General features: G+C 41.4%; 1 protein-coding gene across 1 annotated transcript in view; it reads right to left on the reverse strand.

The window, feature by feature from the left end:
* Positions 1–14,302, reverse strand: part of thsd7ba (thrombospondin, type I, domain containing 7Ba) — a 281,240-nt gene that overhangs the window by 60,377 nt on the left and 206,561 nt on the right. The window lies entirely within an intron of this gene.

Raw genomic sequence — 14,302 nt, forward strand, 5'->3', positions numbered from 1 at the left:
AAGCATAAAATAGGCTTACCTGCAGGTCTTACACTTAACTTTATACCCAGTCGGTCACCACGAAGTCCCAGCGTATATTGAAATGTGGCTGGTCTGTTTGTTTCCTCGGGTAGAAATTGTGTTTATTGTATGAGTAAGTACAGTGTAGGTGGAGGATGTCAGCACAATAGCTCAACAAGGCACTGGAACACTTTTTACCAAACAAAAAGTTAACTGCTAGAATCCTTTTTCCTCTGTTATGTGCTTATTGTAGGACATTAACTTTGTGCTTACAGTGTGTTGGTGCAGCAGCACTCCTTAATACATAATGCATATGGGAGATTTTCCTTAAGTACAAGTACTTTGTTCAAGTGCATTTTCCTGGGATCATTTGAAATGAACTGTACTTAAAGCTGAGATTCAATGGATTCAGGTTTTTGTTTGTGTAAAATACCCACACGCACACGCACATACACACGCACACACACAAACACCTACGCACGCGCACACACACTCACACTCACACACACACACACACACACACACACACACACACACACACACACACACACACACACACACTTTAGTTTAAAACAAGGCTTTATAGAGAAAGCTAACTGAAACTGTATTGTTTGTTTACAAAACGATCTAAAACTAACACAACATATAAAGTAAATGTCCTTAGTTTTAGTCTTGGTCAAAACTCTTCAAAGATTGAATCCAAAAAATTGCAGAGCTACAAGCTCACAAGGCATCATGGCGTGACAGCCACAGTTTATGGCTATGGAACCCCTGTGCTAGCCCCCTGCTCTCTACTACACTGTAACCGGTGTTATTGATGAAAAGGTACTGTAATATGGCCTAGTAGGCCACTTAACCCCTTACAACCGGGAACACATCTGCGGCACCGAGTGCCACGCTATGAGCTTGTAGATCTGCTATTTTTGAAAAATCGTGAACATTTCTGCAAATATATATTATATTTTTAAGCGAACATTTTTAACTCAAACCTTTGCTGCTGGGGGGGGGGTGGGGGGGTGTCCCTGGAACAACATATTTTGAGATGGGGGTCCGCGGCTAAATACAATTGGGGGCCCTTGACATGAAAAAGTTTGAGAACCACTGTTTATAGCAACATACGTCTTAATGGGTAAAGTTATAATAAAGGAAAACACATCTAACTTTTTTCACCAACAGAAAGCTAGACAGTGAGAGATGGGTTTGTAACAAATCATTTGTTGGTTTTGTAGTATAATGAATTACTGCTATCCTCAGACAGTAATATAAAGTAGCATGTAGCCTGGCCGTGACATACTAAAGCCTATACCACTTGATCTATAACCACGCCCCCCCTGTGGACAACGTGGAAGTGCCTCTGCCTACAACAACTGTGGGCAATTTATTTTTAGCCCATATAGTTTTTGACCACGACGGAGGCGCGCCGTCTCAAGCGAACTTGCCGTGCCGAAAGTTGCGAAGTTCGCTTGAGCCGACTCAGCGCCGTTTGAGTTATGTACCGATAGGGACAGAATAGTCAGTCATGTTTTGGTGAGAGCGTTTGGCTACTGGCCAATCACAGCGTGTCCTTGCACAAGCGTATTGGCCAATCACAGCGCGTCCTTGCACAAGTGGTATAGGTCTTGGGATGACGCAGCCTGGCCCATAGGGCAGTAGCCTATCTCCTATTTCTGTAGCGTGAGGCGACTTGATGTACAAGTCAAGTAACCCATGGACATGATGCTTGTATCTCTCAGCGACAACATGAAGAAATGAGTAGCGGGTATAAGAGGAAGATGACATTTTCCGAGTAACGAGCACAACATTATTGACGTGCGGGGCTCTGATAGCAATTGTGGTTTTCTACTAATGAACCGAAACACAGGCGTGTACACACCCATTTACACAGATATAGACACTTCTGGACACACACACACACACACAGGCTCCGTTGAAGGGAACGTAGTATTTTATTGTGAAAAGAAATTGGGCAGGAGACACTTTAAAGGCGAGCCTCCCCGCCCATAAATCTCTCTCATTGTCAGCGTGTGACTAAGACTTCAAACGGATTAGGCCATTACTGTCAGCGGGCCCGCGGACACGACACAAAACAATGGCTCCGCCGAGAGAGACGGAGGAGAGATGGATCCCTGTGTGATAATGTCCTGCAAGGCACTCACGAGGAGACAAGTTCAAATGGGCCGACACATAAAAAGCCTGGCATCAAGATGACTGCCTGTCTGCCATGAGACAGCTCTCTGGTGGTGTCGGGATTGGGAATGTTTGGAAAGATTTACTAAAAGCATCAGGCCTGAAATGACTTGATGAAGAGACCAAAGTGGCAGCCACTTCCTTTTTTTGTTTTTGGGCTTTTTATGCCTTTATTATGGATAGGACATTACACTGACAGGAGATGGGGAGAGGGAGATGGGGAGTGACACGCAGCAAAGGCCGTCGGGATCGACACTCGAACCCGCAACACGCTGTCAGGTAGCCTAGGTGCCCGCTACGCCATGCTACGTTCAACGAGAGACCAAGCAGCAGCCACTTTCAACCTGGCAACCTTATTGGACATGTCATTATTATAGGCAAAAACTATTAAAAAGAAAAATCAAGAATAGAAAAAAACCCTATACTAACATAGTAACATACGATGAATAGTGGAATTAACCGATCTAAATCTAGATCTGCAGAAGCAAAGATTTGAGTTAAAAATATTCGCTTTAAAAATAGTTATATATATTCAAAGATTTGCACCAATTTTCACGATCTTTCAAAAAAATTGCAGATCTACAAGCTCGTAGCGCGGCTCTTGGTCCCGCGCTACCAGCTGAATCTACTGTATGGGAGATGCATTTCCCCAGTCAACATAAATGTTGAATGAGTACGGGAAAGGATACCTGAGCTAAAACTAGATTCAGCTATGGACAGTTACAGGCGTATGTGTATTTCCAGCAAGCATTACAAGGATGGAGAGTACAGTAAAAACCACTGAATACATGAATCCCAATGTAAACAGTTTCAATAGCGTATTTTCTCACAACCTTTCACATTCACGGTATGAGCTGCAAACCGTATTTGACCCGCACTGCATCTACTCCTGAGGCTCTTACCTTTCATAGAAAGACAGCCTGAGAAAGGCCTGAACTTCAAATGTATTCCTTCGAGGACACCAGCTCGTGTCATTTTCATTTCTCCACATTGAGAGCATTGTGAGTTGACACTGAAGGCACGGAGGCCTGACTAGTACCTTCCAAGACTCACGCCTGAACGCGTTAAAACATCGAAGGCAAATCAAATCAAAGAACCCCTCCATTCGTTGCCGTTGCATCATCATACGGGAAAAGTACAGACGTACAATGCCCACAGGACAACCTGAAGCAAAAGCTATGGAAGTACTGGAAATGAAACTAGGTGTATTGTATTAATTCCAAACGAGCTCTACAGGGGACCCCATGCTTATACTGTAAGTACGAACACAATAAATAAATGTCTAATACAAATCTGTCGTTGTTTTTTTTTTTTGTTGCTTTTGACCCCTTTTTCACCCCAATTTATTCGTCATGCCAATTCCCCACACACATTTCTGTGTGTTGTCACTGCTGTTGTATCCTACTGGCTCACATGTCAGTGAGGAGCCCCCACCGGAAGGACGTATATCTTACCTATTCCTCCCACCCAACACTCCCCGCTGACAGGTGCCGCCCCCAGCCCGTAGGAGTAACGTGTAGTGACAATTATCACCCTCCCTGCCCGCCCGGCTGCCGTCCCCCGAACGCCCTATGCACAGCAGCCATATTGGAAAGAAATTGGGCCTCTTCCTTACTTCCTTCACAGGCGTTACCAATGATTCTAATGAAGGCTCTGTTCCCTTTAGTGTAGCACATTGGTTCTCAAACCTTTTAATTTCAAGGATCCCCATAACTCTGAGAGTGTACAAATGGAACCAAATGGACCCTTACGGGTCCATTTGGTTCCATTTGTACACTCTCAGAGTTACACACCTGTAAGGGGCCATTTGGAACCCCCTCAAGGAACCATGAGGGTCCCTGGACCACACTTTGAGACCCACTGGTGTAGCAGAGTGTTTCCAGCGAGTCAACATGCACAATATCAGCATCCTGACTCTGTTTGACCTGAATGGAACAGAGCCTTCATTAGTATCATTGTAACACCTGTGAAGGAAGTAAGAAGTGGCCCAATTTCTTCTTTCCGATATGGCTGCTGTGCATAGAGCCTATTGTGTTCGTATAGACGCTTGACAAAAGTGTGGTGGGCAGCTACTTTACCGCTGCGCCACCCGAGCGCATAATACAAATCTGTTGAATATACAGTATTATGCAATCTATTATAAACTCTTGCAGCTTGAGACGTGAGCGAGGGTATAGTGTGACGGGACACTTCCCGCAGCTCGAAAGGCGGAATTAAATCTCGGCAGCGTCTCATGAGCATGGATAGAGAAATGGGCAGGCGGTAGATGGGGGGGTAGTGGGGGGTTTAGCGTTTCCGGCGTTTCTATCCTAGTCTGTTCGTTCGCAAGCCTGATGATTGTCCAGGAGAAAGTAGCTATTTAGCAGCCTTCTGCCATGTGTAGCCTTATGGTTACGGATCCACTTGCCGAGTGGGCAGCATCTGAAACAATCCATGGATGGCTTTTAGATGATCTTGCAAGCTTTGCTGTTTTTTTCCCTCCCCGCTTGCCACTCAATCAGTTTTGTTATTCTAATTAGCCGAAAGGGGCTACAGATAACCTTCGTATTTTGAACTAAACGCTGTGGCCCATCTGGATGACTGGAGGGACGGAAGACGACATTGGATACGCTCCAAAAGAACCACATTCTGTCTCTCTGCCTGGCGTCACTTGAGAGAGAGAGAGAGAGAGAGAGAGAGAGAGAGAGAGAGAGAGAGAGAGAGAGAGGGAGTGGGAGAGAGAGCACTTGAACAACATGCAGATTCACGCCGCTTGTAATGCGGAGAGACAGCGTGCCGTTTGGACCGAGCCTGGAGGGGGCCTGGAGAAGCGCCGCTCTCTCCAGTAATTACACCTCATTGGCCTCGGCAAGATCTGCCGCCAATTGGCTCCACAAACCTCTCGTTCTATGAAGCACACACAGACAAGAGGGGAGTTTAAGCACCTGAGCAAATCAAGAAAAAAAAACAATCAAGCATCTCTCTTATGCTTTAAAGAGAGATTCAATCTAAACCAATTCTACGATAAATTGCATAGACGCTATATGGCCTGTCTGGCGGCGTTAAAATGTTTTCATATCGTCTCCGTCGGGTGGAAACCTCATATGTCCAAAACTGTTAATTTTTAGGATTCAAATTCAAAAGTAGCAGATCTACAAGCTCGAAACGCGTCGCTTCGCGCCGCGTTTCAAGCTTGTAGATCTGCTACTTTTGATGCTTTTGTGTCACGCTGTAGTGTGATCAAGTAGGGGCGCTAATTTACGAAAAAAACACAAAAAGTTAGAATATGGAGATAAGAGGTTTCTGCCCGACGACAGCGACGATATCCATCATTCAAGCTACATAAACCTTCCCTGAATGATTGCAGTATGATAATTCCATGGTTTATATACCAGGCTGTATATTTTGAACGTGACACTGGAGCCCCAGCAAAAGCAACGTGAAGATAATCCCGGAGAATAAAACTTGCACGGAATACGGTTCCTAGCGCACGGCACAGTGTGTCAGATTTGATGGGCTCCTCGTAAACACAGCGAAGTGCTCGGATAAATCCTGTACGGCTGCATCTCTTGAGATGGCCAAAAAAATTATTTCATTGTATGCAAAGACATTTTAGAGCTGTTATAACATGAAGGCTGATGGGGAAAAAGTGCCGATTTTATTTTTTCATCGTTCCTAAAGGAGTACCAATGAATCACTGGAAGTTCTGCCCTTGTGTTTTGGGGTCTTTGGTATCCTTTGGAGTACTTCTTACACCACTGAACTGTTACACAGTTTATTTTTTTCAAGTTTCAGTGGTGTATGAAAGTACTTGTTACTTAAGTAAAAGTAACAATACCACCATATAAAACACACACGGTTACAAGTAAAAGTCCTGTTTTTTGAGTGGTGCCGAAGGCAACCACTCATGACTTTGTCTGTGTGTCCGTATGTATGTATGTATGTATTTATGTCCACAAACATTGATGACAACATCAATACGGGGGTCAATACAGGGCTCATCAAAGGCACCACTCACTTCACACAGGGTGTGATTTTTTTTTACTTGAGTGAAAATTTCAGTCCCCGGAGTGCGAACTCTGTGCCAAGTTGTGTCCACAGTCGAAGGAGAAACAAACAAACTGTTGCTGCAGTATGACAAATACTGACTGAAAGCTAATACTAATAACATTCACAGGCGCATAAACGTGAAGGCTCTGATGAAACAGTTGAAAAGTATTTGGGCCAGTATTTAAGTCGCCAAATATTCACTGGACATGTATAACCACAGATACCACAATGGCCGCGACCTGTCTCTCTGAAGACTTCTCCTCAACTGACTTCAAAGGGGAAAACCCCAGGTACAAATACCTCCCACCCGAAACCACGTTTGCTGATGAGGTACCCCTCCCCCACAATCTAACGTGTCCCAGATTGGTTTAGACACAAGGAGACACTATCATTACAAAACACTTACATTGGTTAATAAATACGTGAAGTTATATTATTAAACCATGAGTATTCTGAAAATAAAACAATAGAATGCACTATTTCACAGTGATACCGAAAATGTGTTTTAACGCGCCATGTTGCGACGCGTTTGCCATTTTCTCCTTCCTGTTAAACATTTTCACCTTGAATCGGCAACACAATGCGGGTATGAAACTGCAATACTAGCGGGATGAGTGGCTTGGACCAGAACGTCTCATTTCTGTCTCTCCCTTGACAGTGCTTTGGCAGATGGACTGTTAATTGAGATGACTAATTACATCTCAACAGTTACACTAAGTGCAGCAGAGAAGGTGGAGTAACACATTTACCACAACTCACAACATTTACGATGGTGCGTGAGGTGGGAGTGCAACAGTTCATCGGTTGATTTTAATAATAATTTTCAAACATATGCAAGCTCACAATTCTACGCAGTGTTTTTTTTAGATCAGCTATTTTTGTAGCTTGAATGGTTAATGAGACCAATCGATTTAGTCCATTATAAAAAATATATATAAATAAATGATCCTTCTGTGCACGGGTGCCATGCAACTAAATATTATATTTACTTAAGTACTGTACTTAAGTACAGTTTTGAGGTATTTGTACTTTTGTACTGGATTATTTCCAATTTCCAATACACTGTACTTTTACTTTTACTCCACTACATCTCAGAGGCAAATAATGTACTTTTACTCCACTACAATGATTTAAAAAATGTAGTTTACTAATTACTTTGCAGATAAAAGTGATTACATTATAAAACATAAATTAGCCACTTCAGCCAGATTTTATACCTAGGCTATTTGAAAATAGTAGATCTACAAGCTCACAACGCGTCGCATCGCTTGTAGATCTACTATTTTCAAACATTTGAGTACTTTTACTTTTGGTACTTTAAGTACATTTTGATACCAATTATTTTGTACTTTTACTCAAGTAAATTTTGAATTCCGGACTTTTACTTGTAACCGAGTACTTCTATATTGCAGTATTGATACTTTTACTTAAGTAAAACATTTGAGTACTTTTTCCACCACTGAAAATAGCAGATGCACAAGAGCTCACGGCGAGTCCGCTATTTTCGGTGTGCGACGCCCGCGCACCAACCGAGTACAGATCAGGCGTCAGAGAGGCCATGCGGCTAATGAAGAGAGGTTCATACCTCACATCAAAAACATTCATCTCTCCCCATGGGCCCCATGGGAGAGATGAATGGATGAACGGTGAATGAACCTAAAGGTTAGAGGAGTGCACTTGTAGCCGCCGGTAGGTTCCCCGATTCGTTTCTCCCGACCGGCAGGAAAAATCTGTGTGGGGAAGTGATTGGCCAGAATGGCCACCACTCATCCCCTCCTCCCCAACACCACTGAAGAACCCTTGAGCAAGGCACTGAACCCACTTTACTCAAGTACTGTACTTAAGTACAATTTTGAGGTATTTTTTAGTTTACTGGAGTATTTCCAATTTTACATTTTTACTCCACTACAATTATTTGAAAAAGGTAGTTACTTTGTAGATTTGATTATTATTACAAAACATATATTAACCACTTCAGCCCTATATACATTTCAGCCATTTGAAAATAGCCGATCTACAAGCTCACAATGCGACGCATCTGCTATTTTCAAAATGTTTATACATTTGAAAACTTGTGAAATTGGACATTCTGCATAATGAGTCATTTTACTTTTGGTACTTTAAGTATATTTTTGATGCCAATACTTTTGTACTTTTGTACTTTTACTCAACCCAATTTTGATTACCGGACTTTTACTTGTAACAGAGTATTTCTGCATTGTAATATTCATACTTTTACTTAAGTAAGAAATGTGAGTATACTTTTTCCAGCACTGAACCCCCAACTGCTCCAGTGGAGCTACTCAGTGGCCAACAGTATATGAGACTGTAGTTGTACTGGTCAGCTCCCATGGGTTTTAATGTGTGTGTCTATTTGCAGGGCGTTCCTGAAAACGAGCACTTGTGCTCTAGCTACGACCCTGTGTAAATAAAATAAGGAATAAATATCTCTATGTGCCATTCACATGAAACAACAACACCCGCACCATCATCAATTTGCCATCAAGGCGGTTCATCTCGTTTGCCCCGGGCCGGTTCACGGCCGATTTTCCATGCTGGAGCAAACACTCGGAAGCAACATGAGAGGCATAAATGGAAACCGTATTGATTTTGTTGTCTTCCGTAAATAGGAGGATGTGATGGTAGACAGGACTCGGGGGAGGGCGTAATGTTAGGAGCGCTGTTTGTCAGACGGATACAAACACGGCAGTGAGTGGGGAGGCTATCTGTGAATATCTCCACCCCGATTACTGTACGTAATGAGTGTTGAGTGGAGGAAATTAGCGGTGGCTGCCAATGCTTTTAGGTAGAGCCTGACCCATGCCAGATTTCTGGCTCCGGTGTCAGAGAGTTCTAGACCACCGATTACCAATGTTTTGACATATTATATAATTTAAAAAAAAACATTTTATTTTATTTAACCACTTTTAGAGGGACAGCGAGATCCTCCTCCTGCACTTTAAGCCCTATTAAAATATATATTAATGGCATAACCAACCCGTCACAACGCGTTGCATTGTGACGGGTTGTGAGTTTGTCGATCTGCTATCTTTGAAATTCTTGAAAATGTTAAAATAAAACTTTTGAAAGTTCTCACCTACTGAAAGTGGTTAAAAAATAGAAACACGTCGGTTCCCTCCTCTACATGTTATTCTCTCTTTGCTATTTTTACTCTTCCTTTGACTGCATGCTGAGAGCCTGCACAAACAAGAATTTCACCCACTTTTTACCATGTAACTGTGATGTGACAATAAAGTTAGATTGATTGATTGATTATTGCTGTCAAACACTTCTGTATTTCTAAAAAAAGAAACTAAACAAAAACAAACAGAGATGTGGAAAAGTGGTTGCATATAAATTGGCTTGGCAGGTTGCGATGTTTGCAATGAGTATTTCTAATAATCGCCTTCTTACTGTCAGCTTTCGCACCAACTCTGTCCTGCTGAGGAGTGCAAGGGCAGGCCAGTAAAGGACGGAAACTTCCAAAATATAACTGAGTGCTCTAGAAAGACTTTTTATCAAGCACCCTGTCAACACTACAGTGTATTTACAAGCTTCAATATATATCTCTCCTCCAAAGTCAGCAACAGTATCAATAATATACCATTCGGAAGCCTTCATTTGTACGAAACCGCAAAATACAAAATACACATACGATAAAGAAATCCAGATAAAATTCTGACATAAAATATTGTCTTTTCCCCAAAACGATGTCAGTTTCTTTTCAATAGAGTACATTGTGGAGGACGTAATGTAAAGAGCATAGTAGAAAGTCCACCAAATATCTCCACTAACCTGTTGGGGGTTAAGTGCCTTGCTTTAACCCATGCAATCTGGGAACGCATCTGTGTCATTTTAGATTTCTTTGGCTTTTCAAAAATAGCAGATATATCTTCAAAAAAAATGTAATCGTGAAAATGTGTGCAAATCTTCTTTGAATATATATTCTTTTAAGCGATTTGTCGGGGTCCCTGGAACAAAATATTTTGAGATGGGGGACAAATACATATCATTTTGGGGGTCCTTGACATGAAACAGTTTGAGAACCACTGAAATTACAGCACATCAACAGAATACTGAGGCAGAGCTGATTTGTATGTAATGCTTTTTGGTTCAAGTGGCCCCAGGCTAACCATGCCAGCTAACTATCATCACAAAACCAATGCGTGCGCGTACACACACATACGACACGCACACGTGCGCGTACACACACACACACACACACACACACACACACACACACACACACACACACACACACACACACACACACACACACACACACACACACACACACACACACACACACACACACACACACACACACACACACACACAACGGCAGCCTCCAACAATGGCCATATGGCAGAGAAGCGCTGAGGGTGGACAGGAAGAATGTTCTCCACATGATAGGGCCGGTGTGGAGCGGAGCAGAGGGCCCCAGGCGCTAACAGAGAGGGAAATAACTATCTATCTGGCTGAGGCACTTGCTGGCAAGTCTACAGGGGACAATGACACTGTCTGTTGCAACTCATGGAAATACGTGCACAATGCATTCCGGTGTCACATTCCATTTGCGGAAAGCCAGCCCGATATAGTCGAGTAAATATCATTTCATATCAAGTATGTCTATACATATCGTTGATGTCGGGGCAGAAACCTCTCATCTCCATATTTTAACTTTTTGTGTTGTTTTTTTCCCGTAAATTGACAGCCCCTACTTGATCATACTACAGCGTCACACAAAAGCATCAAAAGTAGCAGATCTGCAAGCTCAAAATAAATAAGAGTGGCAGCAGACCTGGTATGACCTGTTATGGCACCAGATCTGAAATGTATTTCAGCCCTAAACATTTTTTTACACCAACGGTAGTATTTTAAAATCAATTCTTTGACACACAGGGAGCCAGTGAAAGGATTTAAGAACTGGAGTGATATGCTCCACTTTCTTGGTATTAATAAGGACTTGAGCAGCAGCGTTCTGATTGATTTTTCAGAGAAACCTGTAGAGACACCCTTACACTAGTCAGTGCCTGGAGTTTTTCAAGATCCTGCTGAGACATAAGTCCTTTAACCTGTGCTACATTTTTGAGGTGATAGGAGGCTGACTTAAATTCAGGTCTGAGTCCATGACTACACCAAGGTTTTTGACTTGGCTAGAGGTTTTTAACATTATCGATTGGAGCTGTGCGCTGAACTTTTAATCTGTCTTGTACATCTGCTATTTTTTTTTAAAGTCTGAAAAATATCGAAATATCAAAGACATTTTTGAATGATTAACTTAACTAATGTTTAACATAGTGTTAATTTTGTTGACTAAGACTAGACAATTTCAGATGACTAAAATAGGACTAAATCCGGTGACTAAATGGTGTGTTAGACTAAGGGTCGGTTGCACCAAGTGGGATTAAATAAAGCTTAGTTTAGGGTTAATCAAAGATTTGTTGATCTAGGATTTATTTTAATTCGAGTTGTGTTGCACCACTTAATTTTAAGCATTGCTTAACAAATCTGTGATTTAAATCCTTAACCTGTGATTAAAACGTTAAACAGTGATTAAAACTTTAAACAGTGATTAAAACTTTAAACAGTGATTATTTCATGGATTAAACTTTGTTGTGTGTCCGCCATCTTGGATTTGCGCTGAAAAATAAAAAGGAATACTTCTTCTCTTGAGCCAAATATCATTAGAATTACTTTTTTATTCACTTTTGAGATAATGTGGGCAGGCGTGTTATAGCAAGGATAGAGCAAGGGTGGTATAGCTGCATTCCTGTCACTGCCATGTTCAATTGCAGACCCAATTTTATCAATTATTCTCATTACAGACTCTTTGCTGAATCTGTACCGCCTTTTAAATTCAGCTTTATCATAACATTCGACTGGGTTTAGACGGTCCCTTATTTTTCTTTGAGCTACTCTTTCGTTTTCATGAAGCCATCTGATATATGCTGCCATGTTTACATTTAAACCACCTGTACTGCAAGTTTAGAATTAATCCCTTACTGACATTTAAATTGGAGTTTAAAGTAGTGGTGCAACAGGATTAACATTAATCCAGGTTTACTGTGAAAATGAAAACCAAGATTAAAAGGATGGTTTAAAACTAAACCTGGTTAGTGGAAACTAGGTTTAAAGTTTGGTGCAACTGGATTAATAGATAAACCTTGATTTAAACCAGGTTAAAGCTTAATCCCTCTTGGTGCAACCGACCCTAAGGGTCGGTTGCACCAAGAAGGATTAAATAAAGCTTAGTTTAGGGTTAATCAAAGATTTGTTGATCTAGGATTTATTTTAATTCGAGTTGTGTTGCACCACTTAATTTTAAGCATTGCTTAACAAATCTGTGATTTAAATCCTTAACCTGTGATTAAAACTTTAAACAGTGATTAAAACGTTAAACAGTGATTATTTCATGGATTAAACTTTGTTGTGTGTCCGCCATCTTGGATTTGCGCTGTAAATAAAAAGGAATACTTCTTCTCTTGAGCCAAATATCATTAGAATTACTTTTTTATTCACTTTTGAGATAATGTGGGCAGGCGTGGCAGTCTCATTACAGTCTATTGGCTGAATCTGTACCGCCTTTTAAATTCAGCATTATCATAACATTCGACTGGGTTTAGACGGTCCCTTATTTTTCTTTGAGCTACTCTTTCGTTTTCATGAAGCCATCTGATATATGCTGCCATGTTTACATTTAAACCACCTGTACTGCAAGTTTAGAATTAATCCCTTACTGACATTTAAATTGGAGTTTAAAGTAGTGGTGCAACAGGATTAACATTAATCCAGGTTTACTGTGAAAATAAAAAACAAGATTAAAGGATGGTTTAAAACTAAACCTGGTTAGTGGAAACTAGGTTTAAAGTTTGGTGCAACTGGATTAATAGATAAACCTTGATTTAAACCAGGTTAAAGCTTAATCCCTCTTGGTGCAACCGACCCTAAGACTAAGACAAATCAGAATTTGCTGTCAAAATGAACACTGGTATTTAGGTACTGTACCATGCAGTGACTAAGACTAAAAGACTTAAGGTCGTTTCAGAGTGGGAACCGCGTCAACCGCTCCCGGTCTGAAACGATCTTATTTTGATATTAAGTCGACTAAGACTAGACGAAGACTAAAATGGTGTGTTATTCAAAAGACTAAATCAGAATATTCTCTTCTGGGGCACAACATCTTTTCAGACGTGGGGTCCTCAGCCGAATACATATCAATTTGGGGTTCCTTGACATGAAAATGTTTGAGAACCACTGGTATTAAATCGAGCATAACGTGACCGTTTTCACAGATTTGTTCACGGTGGCTACCCTCTCTCTCTCTCTCTCTCTCTCTCCCTCTCTCTCTCTCCCTCTCTCTCTCTACCTCTCTCTCTACCTCTCTCTCTCCCTCTCCCTCTCTCTCCCTCTCTCTCTCTCACTGTCTCTATATCTCTTGCTCTCTCGACCGTGTAACGGCAGGATGAGTTTCCTCTCTGTCAGACCGGTCATTTTCTGGCGGCTGCTAGACGGGGAAACATCTGCCTGCAGGAGAGCGGGGCGAGATGGCGACCAAAGTGCAGGTCACAGTGTGATAAGAGAGGCTGAGCCTCTGGTGAGAGGTGAGGCTCGCCATCAGGAATGGTAATAATTCATCTCACATCCAAGCTCAGTGACACCAAGGCCTGCTGCCTTGCCTGATATACACCCTTGCATGATTTTTGTTTTGTTTTTTTCCCGCACCTTAACTAATGTCCTTAGATATTTTACTCAAGTAAAAGTAGCAATACCGCAATATTAAAATACTCTGTTACAAGTAAAAGGTCTGTGTGAAAAATGTTACTTGAGTAAAAGTACAAAAGTATTGGCATCAAAATATACTTAAAGTACCAACAGTAAAAGTACTAAATGTTTTGAAAATAGCAGATCTACAAGTTCACAAAATAGGTCTAAAGTGGTTTATGTATGTTTTATAACATGATCATGTATATCTGCAAAGTAACTAGTAACTAAGGTTTTAAATAATTGTAGTGGAGTAAAAGTACAATATTTGCCTCTCAGATGTAATGAAAAATTGGAAATACTTTAGTAAAGTAAGAGTACC

This window comes from Gymnoscopelus microlampas (genome assembly GCF_963454915.1).
Source record: "Gymnoscopelus microlampas genome assembly, chromosome: 17".
NCBI lineage: Eukaryota > Metazoa > Chordata > Actinopteri > Myctophiformes > Myctophidae > Gymnoscopelus > Gymnoscopelus microlampas.